This window comes from Natator depressus, chromosome 1 (assembly GCF_965152275.1).
Source record: "Natator depressus isolate rNatDep1 chromosome 1, rNatDep2.hap1, whole genome shotgun sequence".
In the NCBI taxonomy this organism is placed as follows: domain Eukaryota; kingdom Metazoa; phylum Chordata; order Testudines; family Cheloniidae; genus Natator; species Natator depressus.
This window is the reverse complement of record NC_134234.1, coordinates 131,526,997-131,541,499: the sequence shown is the minus strand read 5'-3', so window position 1 is coordinate 131,541,499 and position 14,503 is coordinate 131,526,997. Positions and strand designations below refer to the sequence as shown.

General features: G+C 37.4%; 1 protein-coding gene across 1 annotated transcript in view; it reads left to right on the top strand.

Moving 5' to 3' along the window:
• Nucleotides 1-5,443: 5,443 nt before the first annotated feature.
• Nucleotides 5,444-14,503, top strand: part of MID1 (midline 1) — a 324,140-nt gene continuing 315,080 nt past the window's right edge. The window contains exon 1 of the mRNA XM_074966579.1: nucleotides 5,444-5,607. The gene's annotated coding sequence lies outside the window, so the exon portion shown is untranslated. The remainder of the gene's footprint in view (nucleotides 5,608-14,503) is intronic.

Sequence of the window (14,503 nt, the reverse complement as noted above, 5' to 3'; positions counted from 1 at the left end):
CCACCTAGCATGTGCTGGCTTTTGTGATTTCCATTCTAAAGCTCTGGTCTCTCCCAATTCATTGTATAAGGAGCCTAGGTGCCAAACTCAGGCTTTCTGAATCCCAGTTATTATCTAGGCAACTAATTTTCTTTGTGAATCTAGCTCTAAGTACTTCCAATGAGACCCTTGTAGGTCTAGATATTCTGAATAGTCTTCTCATGGGTCTCAGAAGGCATTTTCCATGCTGAGAACATATACATTTTTACTATTTGTTTTCCAGAGTATTTTAATCCCCCTCTAATCTTAATAACATTATTATCATTATTTCATTAACTTCTCCTACTAATACACTTAAGCTCCTCAGTACCAAATAGTTTTCTGCTGCCTTCCATACCGATTGCTTCATCAGATCCCACAACTTTGAGTTTTTAATTTATTTCATGAAAAAAAACCCATGATTTTTTGGTCTTGTATCAACATGTTTTTGAGGCCTAAAGTAGCCCTTACACTTGGTAGAAGACTGTAGTATTACAAAGGTTTTAATGAAACATTTTGTGAGAGATGAAGAAGAAACCACTGTGATCTTTTTCCAAGGGTAAAATAATATCCATAGGACTTTAGCATGTTTTGACATCTTTGTTCCTATGTAAAGGTTAATAAATATGGTAGAATGTTATAAGCAATGCTTTATTAAAAGCAATATGTTAAGGTTGTAAAATTAAATACCCAAATCAGAAAATACTATACAACCTTCACTTTTTATTATAGTGAACTGATCCATACAGATCAGTTACGTGCTTAACAATTGACCCAATACTTTAAAATACTGCATATAGTATGTGCAACATGAACAAGTTAGCATTTTCTGAAACCCGTAACCTTTTCATTTCCTGACTTCTTCCTGGCTTCTTTTCATTTGCAACTTAAATGTTTCATTAATATAATTTCTTGCATTAATTTTATTTTGTGCATTTGTTGGGGAAAAAGGATAAAATGGGGGAAAAACTCATAGTTGTGTGTTTTACATACTTGATTGATCTGTATTAATAGAATTATAATGCCTTAACCTCAGAGTGCTAGTTCTCCATTTTAAGTATGCATGGTTAATTGGTCTATTTTAGAAACAATCACTTCCATGACATGGAAATATTAAGAACATACATATAGTTATTGAATGAAGGTAGTTTGAGGTTTTTTGTCTGGCCTCGGCCAGCCCAGCGTTCTTGTCTATAGAGAGGGAGAGTTGTATAACTTCACAGTGCAGCTTTAGGAGACACAGAGACTGTAATATGTCAAATGGAGACTGTAATATGGTAGCCTTTTAGACTCTTCTTTTGTAACCAATGTTCTATGAGTTCGGTTAACATCAGACATTTTTTAGGAATAATTTAGACAATTTCTTGAGTTTTATGTGTGGTTTTCTCCTTTTTTTAATACATTTTTTATCTTATCTCATTTGGATTGAATATGTCAATTTTATTTGAGGAAATACATATTGTTGCCATTCATGAAAGTGTGTGATTTATCTGTCTTCAGTTCTGGGTGATGTTATGGAGAAAAAGAACATGAACTATTGAATTGGTGGCCTGTCAGAAAGGAGCAGTCCCACAGAAATTGTTCTGGTGATAGACTGGTGATTAAGAGATGTCATGACCAAGAGGGAGGGTGAAATCCTGTCCTCAGTAAATTCAATGGGATTTTTGCAATTGACTTCATGGAGTCAAGATCTCAAGAGTGCAACAGCAGCTTAACTCCTAAAACTGTAGCATAATAATGTTGTGCAACCAAATGTTGCACATCTCCCCTCGTTTAAACTCAATGGCTTCAATAAATGTAGCCAGTTTATTGTGGTGTTCAAGCATGGACAGTTTCAACCTAAAGAGGGAAATTTTCAGAAAGTTATGGATTAGAGAAGACTGGAGGTTGCAAAAATATTATTTTAATGTGATAGCTTACCGGGCCTATACAGATACTTGTGGTCAATCAAATGCAGAGTTCAGTAACAAGAGATTGAATTCGTACTTTAGATTTTTATAGTGAGAGGAATTCTTAAGCTAGTTACTTGAATAGTGAAGGCAGGCTGTGATTTTTATTAAAATGATGGGCATTGGTTATTTAGCTTTTTGGTGCCAGGCCTTTCCCCTTTATGATCTCTCCAAATTCACCAGGCAACATGGGAAAATTGCAATTTTTACTGGATTTCTGTTTCTGAGCATGATACTGATTCCATCACTATGTAACCACTGAAATGCGGGTGCATTTTATGAACAAGTTATGAAGGCAAAATGAAAGCAAGTCACTCATTTAAGAGGCAAGAATAGGTCTCATGAATAGTCGCCTGCACTGTAGAGAACGCAGCTACTTAGGAGAACAATTGGCAGTCATGAAGAGGCAGCGTGGTTCACTGGATTAGTCACTGACCTTTGAGGTCCTCCTTAGAGACTGTCCTTATCCACAGTAAACAAAGCTCATTGTAATTACAAACAGATGCCAGATAAAAGGTGGAGAATACAATAATCTCAGCTGAGCTTCTAGTGAATGCTGAGAATGGAAAACGGGGTACCATCACTCCAAAGGAGCATGGCACAGTGTAGTTAAATTGTAAGCTTTGTGTTTAAAGTTACCCAAAGTACACTGGAAACCCCACTGTTGCCATTACTTGCATTAATTCCTGATCCTTTTCATATCAACCCTTCCATTTCCCAAATTTTAAAAAGAAATATTTTACAGGACCAAAATGGGAGTATTTCATATGGAATAGGCACATACATATGCATACTCAAATGTTATGTCTTGCAACTTATTAATATATGAGGTTGATTCCAGTGTAATTAATATAATCCTATCATCACTTGCAGACAGTACATGAATGACAGGAAAGTAAATGAAAGCAATCAGTCTCCATGACTTTTCAACCCTCAAAATCAGACAACTGCTAAAAGGCCATACTGTACATTACAGCAGCCATTTAAATAAAATCTGACTACATGTAATATATTACTAATATGAATTATTTTAATTCCTTGGTGTAGGTACACAGTGAAAGTGTAGTGAAAATATTTTTACGATTTGAGAGATTGCTAGTTCCACTGCTACTCTCTGTTTTAAGTAAAGAGACTATCTCCCAAACCAGTAGTATATTTCAAAATTGAAGAAACTTTTAAAGTGTGATCACTATGCCATGTACTAGGGATATGACAAACCCATAATTTTGGGATTCTATAGATAAATAGTGAGTATTCCTGATGGATTCAAATCCAGATATTGATTATCTTTAGAGTCTTTGGCTCATGGATGGAGGTGAACAGAGGGCTGAGCTGGGGGAGGCAGTGGGTGAATAGGTTCTGGGGATGTGGTGGAGGGAGGGGACGGAGAGAGAAGTAATAGGTATGGGTGGAAGGACCCATGTGTGAACAGAGGTGAGTAGTGGGAAGGAATAGTTTTTGATGTGTGATTTGCTTCTGGGGCTGTGGATTTGCTGGAAGAATGGTAATAGTATCAGGACTGAGAGTCAGGATCAGCCCTCTCAAGTGTTTATTATCCGTTTTATTATCAACTGGAGAATCCAACTGATTTCAGTACAGGTGCAAATTTGACTTGCTTAATATAAAAGTTGATTTTTAATTGGGGATTTGTCACATGTTTTACTTATAGGGAGAGAATACATGGTGTGGTGCAGTACAAATAGTTTTTATCATAATAGTATGAGTTTGGCGTGGCCAACTTACCCACAAGTAGTGAAGCCACAAGTGAATTATTTAAATGATCCTAAATGAATCCCATGAAGACCATTATACCACATCCCATGGTCAGGTATTTGGTATATGCCACATATTTTACAGGTAGACTACTTTAAATGTATTTATGGAGTGTTTTATAATTTTTATTGGAATCATTTTTCATATTTCTCTACCTGTAAAGCCAGGCTTCTTCAGTATCATGAGGCCAAATGCTCATGATGCAGAGGAAGAGGAATATTCTAACTAATGAAGTATTGAAACAATTCAAAATGACCAGACATAGCTTTTCTAAACAGTACATACTAATCTACGGCTCTTAAAATCCCATATATCATGGGTTCTTGGAGCTAAACAAAAAGTCTTGCTGTCTTGGAAAGAGAAGAACCTTATCTTTCTGGTATTCTGATATTTCTAACCCTAATAACTCACCTGTTACCAGACGTAATACCTGTTGCTGGTTCAGGACTGAATATTGCCTGTCATGAGCCGTGCGACTGTATATGTTTGGCATGAAAGAATGAAAAGTTGTTTTTTTTCCTCTTAGGACTGTATATATCTGTACTTAATATTTAATATCTCTCCCCACTATATCTCCCCTTTTCCAGTTTTTATCCACTTTTTTCGTTTTCGCTTTTTGCTTCTTTCTACTTCCTCTCATCTTTTGATATCCCCCATATTATGCTGGCAATGCTCTCTTTTGTGAAGGGAAGGCTTTGGCAAAGAGGTGAGTCTTGATCTGACTGGAGTCAGCCGAGAATGTGTTTAACTTGTGGTATTTTTAATGAATTACCTGACTGTTGAAGCTGCTCTGGTTTTGAAATGTTAGAAGCAGTCCATGAAGAAATGGATTAGTAGGCAGAGTGCAGTTGAGGGGAGTTAAAGATACATGAAAAATTCAGATGTATTAGTTCCACAATTCCTCACATAAATAGCCACTCCTTTAGAAGCATGTGTGCCCTAAGGGGACACCTTGTGTGTCTAGCGATTTCTGTAAAGCATCTCAAGGTATGATAGTGGCAGTATGATAGTATGATAGATATAAAAAAGGAGATCCCTGTCCCAAAGAACTTAAATGCTAAAAATACCCAAAATACAAACAAAGGAATTGAAGATGGGACACAACAAGCTTTTTTTATCCCAGTCTTTTCTGTTCTATTTTATTGTTTTAATAATTTGTAGCCTTTACTTCTTGCACATAAAATTCAGTTTACTGTAATCTTGTATTAAACATTCTGAGCACTGCTAATTTTTAAAAACTCTCAGATTCTGTGTTTATACACAGATACAGGTACCAGTGTCATCTTTTGTGCTTTGTTTCTCTCATCAATATTAAAGTATTGGATGATGAGGGTGTAGTGCCACTGTTGTAAAAACTCTGTTTAATGTTCTGTAATAATGCAGAATATCTTAGTTTTAATCAAATGACTATTTGAATAGATGATAAACCATGCTCTAAATTAAACTGGTACCATATTCCTTTTGCAGTGTCTTTTACAGTGCTTGCTAGCAAACTACATGCCTTCAAACCATTTGGTATTTGTGGAGTTAACTAACGTACACCTATTTCCAATTAGCTTCTTACACCCGGAATGGAGTGCTTGTTTACCTATATAAGGAAACATGCTACACTGAAATGAGCTTGGCTGGTTTTTAGTCTGACTGAGAGAGACGAGTAAGCACACACCCTGGAGAGTGGGAGTGATCAGTAGGCTGGACAGAGCACAGCTTCCTGAATCAAACTGACTACAGTTCAGCTGATCTTGAGAAAACCAGCACAAGCCAGGCAACAAAGCACCCTACTTGGAGGAACTATCAACTTAAAGAAACAAACAAACAGAATTTCAGGAAAAGAACAGTAACTGACAGTATAAAAATGGAGAAGCAGGTAAGTCCCTTTCATTTTAGAAGCGGCCTTGTTAGAATGAGGAGGAAATGAGAGTGCTACTATTAAGTCTTATTCTTATATCTCGTTCAGTCCTAAAACGGCTTGGCACATTTTAGAAATACTTCTAGACAATTTATGCCTCTTGTGCACAGTAACATCTGTGTGGGGTAATTATTTTAGTTTATCTGACTTTCCATGTGTTTCTAATTCGGATACACCTTTCTTTACCAAAGAGATTATCAAAGTTTCTTATCTTTGATGGAACACAGATGCAAGCTGAAACTGTGGAAATAAAGCTAGGATGCTTTGATTAACTGTCTGAATCCCTGCAAACTGCAGAATGCAAAATTTCTAATATGCACACACTAAAAGCCCTTATTTTTAAGGTTTAGTGCATTTTTTTTAAAAAGTGAAATATCTCTTTATTCCATAGTTTCTAGTATACTTCATTTTGATTGGTAGTACTGGAGCTCAGTCAGCACAGCTGAAATGTTCTTGCTCGCTGTACATGGAATAGGGGGATACCTGCAATAATAATAAGCACAGGTTACTTACTAATAAGCCTGGTTTGGTCTTGCTAAACTTGTAAATTAAACTTGTTCTCCTAAAAGAAAAGTTGTCAAGGTACAAAACAAAAATGTGGATTGCTTAGGGAACATTTACAGATTCTGATAACCTTTACAATAGATTCTGATTTGAATCCAGAGAGCAAAAGAGTTCTCTGAAGAATATCTCAGTAAGAATGCCATTAAAAGTGGAAATCTGAAAGAATATGTTTCAATAGCCTTCTAATTGCATATTGTTGTACAGCACGTCAGGACAGTCAGTGTTAAAATGCAGCTAAGTGTAGAATTTCCTTCAAATTCTATTGCACTGATGATACAAAAATTACAAATGAAAGTTTGGTTTAACTGATCCCTCTGAGAGGTACCTTCCACAGAAGAATACCGTGTACAGAAAACTTGACAGAAACAGGTGCAGACTTTGTTTTTAGGGTGATTTCATTTCTCTCATTCTGGTGGTTCACTGTTATATGATTGCATTGCACTAAGCTTTGACTGATAATCTCGTCACAACAAATCTGCGTTAAGAATTTAATTGGTATGTCTGTGTCTTTCCTGGGAGCCAAAATAGCAAAAAAAAATTACATTAATATTTCTAAAAATTTAGAAGATTTTTAAGAAGTTGATCACACTAGAAACAAAACAGTTAACTTTCACAATGTTGCAAGATTTATTAATGTATGCCTAACAGTAAACAGTTATATTGCAAGCTCCTGTAATGTAATATTTCCTAGCTAAAACATTCATTCGGGATAAGGAATTGGCAATGTTAAAATTCACTTATGCTAATTTAGTTTCTCATTCATAAATATACAGGATATTTCCAAACTCCTGACCTTCAAAGTGATATATTAATGGGAGTTACATACATAAAACAGCAATGCTGTATCTTCAGTATAGCATTTTTACAGGATCCTCTGCAAGAAAAGTAGATAGTGAGTTCTTAGACATGGGCCAACGTCTGAACATACCATGTTATCCTCCTGAAATATCATTGGTTTCGATGGAACTCAGCAGCAATAGGGAGTCTGGGAATGGAGGACCAGGAGCAAAGACTGTGGCTTCTGAACTTCACTCACCTCACCTCCCACCCCATCTTTGCTGGCTTCAGTTTATGGTACCTGAAGAAACTCTATATTATTGTGCCTCAGGTAGGGTACAAGATAAGAGATTTTATTAGGGATATTTGTAAATAAAATAGAAGCTTTCAGAACAGGAGAAACACATGCCAAGAGAAATACACACTCTTAATCCATTGGATTCTATTCTGTCTAGATACTTAATGGTACTGATCTGAATACCTCATAATCATGAACAGAATTTACCTTTACAACACCCTGGGAGGTAGAAATGTTTTACTGCCATTTTACTGTTGGGAACTGAAGCACAGGGTATTTATTTATTTATATTATTGTAGCACCTAGAGCCTCAGCCATGGACCAGGACCCCATTGTACTAGGTGCTGTTATATAGACACAGATCAAACAGTACCTAGATTAAAGGAGTACTAGTGGCACCTTAGAGAGTAACCAATTTATTTGAGCATAAGCTTTTGTGAGCTACAGCTCACTTCATTGGATGCATTCAGTGGAAAATACAGTGAGGAGATTTATATACACACAGAACATGAAAAAATGGGTGTTATCATACACACTGTAAGGAGAGTGATCACTTAAGATGAGCTATTACCAGCAGGAGAGCTGGGGGGGAGAAAACCTTTTGTAGTGATAATCAAGGTGGGCCATTTCCAGCAGTTAACAGGAACTTCCGAGGGGCAGTGGGGGAAATAAACACGGGGAAATAGTTTTACTTTATGTAATGACACATCCACTCCCAGTCTCTATTCAAGCCTAAGTTAATTGTATCCAGTTTGCAAATTAATTCCAATTCAGCAGTCTCTCGTTGGAGTCTGTTTTTGAAGTCTTTTTGTTCTAATATTGTGACCTCTAGGTCTGAAATCGAGTGACCAGAGAGATTGAAGTGTTCTCCGAATGGTTTATGAATGTTATAATTCTTGACATCTGATTTGTGTCCATTTATTCTTTTAAGTAGAGACTGTCCAGTTTGACCAACGTACATGGCAGAGGGGCATTGCTGGCACATGATGGCATATATCACATTGGTAGATGTGCAGGTGAACGAGCCTCTGATGGTGTGGCTGATGTGATTAGGCCCTATGATGGTGTCCCCTGAATAGATATGTGGACACAGTTGGCAATGGGCTTTGTTGCAAGGATAGGTTCCTGGGTTAGTGTTTTTGTTGTGTGGTTGCCGGTGAGTCTTTGCTTCAGGTTGGGGGGCTGTCTGTAAGCGAGGACTGGCCTGTCTCCCAAGGTCTGTGAGAGTGGGGAATCGTACTTCAGGATAGGTTGTAGATCCTTGATGATGCGCTGGAGAGGTTTTAGTTGGGGGCTGAAGGTGATGGCTAGTGGCGTTCAGTTATTTTCTTTGTTGGGCCTGTCTTGTAGTAGGTGACTTCTGGGTACTCTTCTGGCTCTGTCAATCTGTTTCTTCACTTCAGCAGGTGGGTATTGTAGTTGTAAGAATGCTTGATAGAGATCTTGTAGGTGTTTGTCTCTGTCTGAGGGGTTGGAGCAAATGCGGTTGTATCGTATAGCTTGGCTGTAGACGATGGATCATGTGGTGTGGTCAGGGTGAAAGCTGGAGGCATGTAGGTAGGAATAGCGGTCAGTAGGTTTCTGGTATAGGGTGGTGTTTATGTGACCATCGTTTATTAGCACTGTAGTGTCCAGGAAGTGGATCTCTTGTGTGGACTGGTCCAGGCTGAGGTTGATGTTGGGATGGAAATTTTTGAAATCATGGTGGAATTCCTCAAGGGCTTCTTTTCCATGGGTCCAGATGATGATGTCATCAATGTAGCGCAAGTAGAGTAGGGGAATTAGGGGACGAGAGCTGAGGAAGTGTTGTTCTAAGTGGACACAAATCAGACGTCAAGAATTATAACATTCATAAACCAGTCGGAGAACACTTCAATCTCTCTGGTCACTTGATTTCAGACCTAAAGGTCGCAATATTAGAACAAAAAGACTTCAAAAACAGACTCCAACGAGAGACTGCTGAATTGGAATTAATTTGCAAACTGGATACAATTAACTTAGGCTTGAATAGAGACTGGGAGTGGATGTGTCATTACACAAAGTAAAACTATTTCCCTGTGTTTATTTCCCCCACCCCCCACTGCTCCTCAGACGTTCCTGTTAACTGCTGGAAATGGCCCACCTTGATCATCGCTACCAAAGGTTTTCTCCCCCCTGCTCTCCTGCAGGTAATAGCTCATCTTAAGTGATCACTCTCCTTACAGTGTGTATGATAACACCCATTTTTTCATGTTCTGTGTGTATATAAATCTCCTCACTGTATTTTCCACTGAATGCATCCGATGAAGTGAGCTGTAACTCACAAAAGCTTATGCTCAAATAAATTGGTTAGTCTCTAAGGTGCCACTAGTACTCCTTTTCTTTTTGCGAATACAGACTAACACGGCTGCTACCCTGATTCCTAGATTAAGTGATTTACCTAAAGTCACAAGAAATGTCTGAGGATGAGCTGGGAAATGAACCCAAGTCTCCTGCATCTCAATCCAATGCCCCATTCACAAGATCAGAGTTTCTCAATTGTGAGGGGGGCCTGTCAAATTTTCTAGGGGGGCAAAGCACATCACAACACCATTCAAATTTGGCCTGACCATCCCTCAGTCATGACAGAGGAGCAGCTGGTATAAATTTGAGTAAGTGACATGAGGCCTCCAAGTTTAAAAACAAAAAAAACCCCTCCCTTTCCCCATGCAAGAAAGCCAGAGATGTAAGATGTGGTTCAAACAAGGTTGAGAACCCCTGCACTAGATCACTCTTCCCTCTTAATCTACTCTGCCTGAGCCCATTGTCTGTAAAATGGGCATATTTCTTCACACATCGATAGACAGAAACATTCTCTCTGTGACGATATGCAAGTAAAGTAATCTTGGAAACTGGGAACACCGCCCTGTACAAAGTGGTTAAATAGTGCTTTCACTGCCAATGAGCTGTATGTAAGGAACTCTACTTTTATATTTGGTTAAACTGGTTCCAGCAATTTTTTTGGTCCATGAACCCACAAAATGGAGGGGAATCCATCCCACAAACCCACGATATTTATGGCATTTGGGTCATAAGACAATATTTCTGCCATTTTATGGGTGGAGCAGCTGGCAGTAATGGGTGAGGGTCTTTTGGGAAGCTATTACCTTGAGCTGCATAAACTTTATAGCCTTTCTCCTTGATACTTTTCATCAGTAAATATGTATCTTTTTTAAATGAGTTTTGCCCACATAGTAGAACACTTCCATTTTAATACGCCTTGAAACGCTGAGGAAAAGTTTCCACTTTAAATGGTTGGTGGAGAAAAAGCTATATATTTGTTTTCAAGGTTAATTCCAGGTTAAATAATGTAATTAACTTCTACAAGGTATCTCCCAGTCTTTGGATCTGTGTCAATTTTAATTGTTTAACTCCAAGGAAAATAATGAAGTACATTGATGATGTTCAGTCTAAAGAAATGTCAGATTTACAGATGCACATATTGAATCTAAGCAAAGGTGTTGTGCCCCATCAGGCCTTCTGTGTGTATGTATGTACTTATAGCACCATCTTTAGTTGTCTAAACATGAGGATTGAAGTGAAACAGAACTCTGATTTGACAGTCCGAGTTTTAACACAGAGAGGACTGAGTTGGAAATTTTTGTTCACGTTTCAGAGCTGTGAAGTTATTACTCTCTGACAAAGGCTTTGATTACTTAGACAAAAATGATTTTGCTTGGTTCTGAGTGAAACATTGCTGGTGCATTAAATTCAGGAGTGTTCTTATCCATTTGTGGTATTAGCAAATAAAGTGTTAGCTTTAGAGCTGAGGCTCTTGGATGTAGTTATCATGACACTTTTATTGTAAAAGAAAAATTGAATATGGAAACTAATTTTTTTCTTTAATCCATGAACTATAGAATTTAAGGATATTTTTAAAAGTTTCCAAGGTAAATAAACTAGAGTTGACTGTTCACCCTACAACAACTGTCTGTTTCTTAATTAAACAGGTTTTTCAGGGCCACTGCTTTGTTTATTTATTTTTACTTTTTAAATTTTTCATGTAATTGGGATTGAGAGCTCCCATACATTAGCAAGTAGAGGCTGTGCACATCACATTTCCATTTTGATATCTTAATGCTTTTTCAATAAGAAAACGCAAGACTTTCAGAATGTAACTAGAGAGGTAGCAATAATAGATGAGCATGCTGTACTAATTGTGTGCTCCCTGTAGGGTTTTGTTAAAGGTTTTACCATTCTATTACGCTATCGTTTTCTAATGTAAGCATTTTATATGGCATGTGTGATTTCATTGCCCTCAAGTGACCTAAGTAAATTCCTTTTTTCCCCTGAAGCATATGCCTAATTGAAAAGAACCGTCAGCAGTTGTCGAGCTGCAAGCAACATCTCTAGGAATAGCTTGAAGAGAGACAGGTGTCAAAGGGTGGGGTCAAGTGGGACAACATTTATAAGAACCTTCTGCAGATCCTACATTGAGTCATTGTTAGGATTAATGGTAATGAAGAAGAGTAGGCAGGGCATATTAGTTTAGCTGAAGAGAAGACAGCAGCTGCCTCAAGATTAAATATACAGATTATATTTTCTGAAAGGGCATCTGTTGTTTTGGTTTTTTACTTCTGCTGTCCTTGCTGCTCTATTTAGGAAATTTAAAATGCAACTCAAAATCTGTATATTTCCTAGTGCAACTGATGTTCTCAAATCCTAAAGCCCCACCTGGCTGTGTGGAACCTCTACATTCATAAATGTAGTTATGAAGAACACACAGGGCTGCAACCTAAGATTGAAACATTGTGTTCCCTCTTGGAGGCCCTATGTTGCTTTTACAGTGCCAGCTGCCCTGAGTGTATGTGTTTTAAGAGTCATGCAAATGAAGGACAGTCTCAAGCTGGGGAACAGCCTTTCTCTTCCCTGCTCAAGAGACATAAAATTATCAGATGATAATAAATGATTGGTCAATTCTGCTTAGAGGATTAAAAAATTAATCTTGGTTTAAAGTACTTCCATGAAGTCTGCTCAAATTTTATATTTATTGATCACAACTTTAACATGCTTGATCAGGTAAAAAAAAAATCAGTACTTAAATTTAAGAAGGTTAAAAACTAATGGTCCTTGCAGGCACAAACACAGAGCCTGTATCATATACGATGTGACACATCATTCTATCAGCCATTCTGTGCTATTTGTCTGTCTTGGAAAGTGCAGAAAACCACTAGGCTGAAAATGAAGGCTAGGAATGTCTCTGCCAATGGACTGTGGATAGTAAATTAGCTCAGCGCGTCTGTCTTGTGTTATCTGTCAAATAGTCTGCTTTAGGTAGGCTTGTGCTATTGATTTATTTGTTTCTGTATTTATTCCACACTATATTTCAGTAGCACATGGCAGAATTTTAGTTTTGGAATGCTTACAACTTTGGGCCTGATCCTGAAAGATGCTGAGCACCCACAACTCCCATTTCAGGCAACTAGATTTATAGGTGCTGTGGCCCTTAACAGGCTGTATCTGCCTGGTTTCTTTTAGAACAGTATTTCCTGTTGTGTTTTTTATTTTTTGCTAAATTAGTCAACACTAAGTCTAATTTTTGGTGCTGTGACCAGTGATTGAGAGAATACAAGGCTGTGTTGTTGATGCAGAGGTTTGTTTGTAATACAGTATTTTATAGGGGGGTTGGTCATTTTCATGATAAATTCCTGGTTCAGCAAAACACTGAAAGACAAAAAAACTATATTTCCAGGAAACTTCTGTCATCAATACTGATGTCAATGGGACTTAAGCACGAGCATGTTCTTAAACATTTTGCTAAATTGTGGCCTCAATCAACAAAATCGAGATCTTTGTCCTCAGACTTTTATGCTCTTTGTACAGTATGTCAGGACTAGGGAAACAGATTAGTTTTGAAATCAGTTTTAGCCAGGAGGACTTCTTAATACAAAACTCAGCATTTTCACCTTACAGACTGAAACATTTTCAGTGGTTTTAGGTCTTGCACTATTCTTATTCCTGGACTCGCACCCATTGGTAGTAATTGTGGTGGCCCTTAATATAAAGAATTAGGGTGAAGGCAGAATGGAAGTGGGCAGGTTCTCTTATTACATGTGATTAATTTTATTTGCAGGAAGTGTTTGTATAATTTCAGCTTCATTTAAAACCAGCTGAGGTTACTTTCAGGAATAATGAAACAAGAAATTTTTGCACTACAGTATCCACAGTTCCAGTCATTCCTACAGGTTGAGAACAGTCTTGTTTCGTAATACAATAGATATATGCAGCGTCATTTTCAAAGGGTCTTGACTTGTGCCCAATGAACTTCCACTGATGTGTGTTCTCAGCGCTGCTGGGTTTCCTGCAGTTCTGTGTGGTAACTGCCTAATCTTGGAGGTTCCATTTGAAACCCCAAATCAGGACCCCTGAGGGGTATATTTTTTGTACTTGTGTCATATTCCTATGTATTAAAAACTGATTGTTCTCCTAATATGTGAATTCTGTAACATAAGTCATTATTTTTACTGTACATTTTTATCTTCTTAGTCAGTCTCTAATTTCTTAGTCTGTTTGAAATTCAAACCTATTTTATCTGAGGACTTTAAGTATTAGCGATTAATTATAAATTCTTACCTTAAGAATGGAAATATGCCACAAAGTGGTTTGGGATATCTTATTGGTTGTTTATTCAAAATTAGGCAGCTGCACTTAAAACTCTAGTGGGCAATTCTGAATATGTTGTGTTTTGCCTTTGATACAGTGCCATACCTCCTCCATTAGTGCAGTGCTTAGACTGCAAACATCTGTTTGCTTTTATTGCACATGTGTTACGTAAGACGTTCTGTTTCTGCATGATGTAAATCACTGGCAGTTACTGAAACATATGATTTTTTTTATTCAGTAAACCTTAAAATGTGCCAATAAATTGACTATCCTAGATAATGACATATATAGACATACATATAGAAGGAAAAGCTGATGCTCAGTGTCTGTGTAATCAACAATATTATACTTCTCTGTTTTTAAAAACAATTTGTAAACATTCATGTGATTGTCTATAAAAAATTGACCTAAAACGGTCACACATCCACACAATCAGATGATATTGGTCAAAACTGAGGATATAGAAATGCACCTGACTTAATTACATTTCAGAAAACAAGATGACAAAATCTATAGACCCTCATTCTAGAATCTTGCTATGTTCACAGAACAAAACAGAACATATGATTGTATAATATACAGTAAATGCATTTT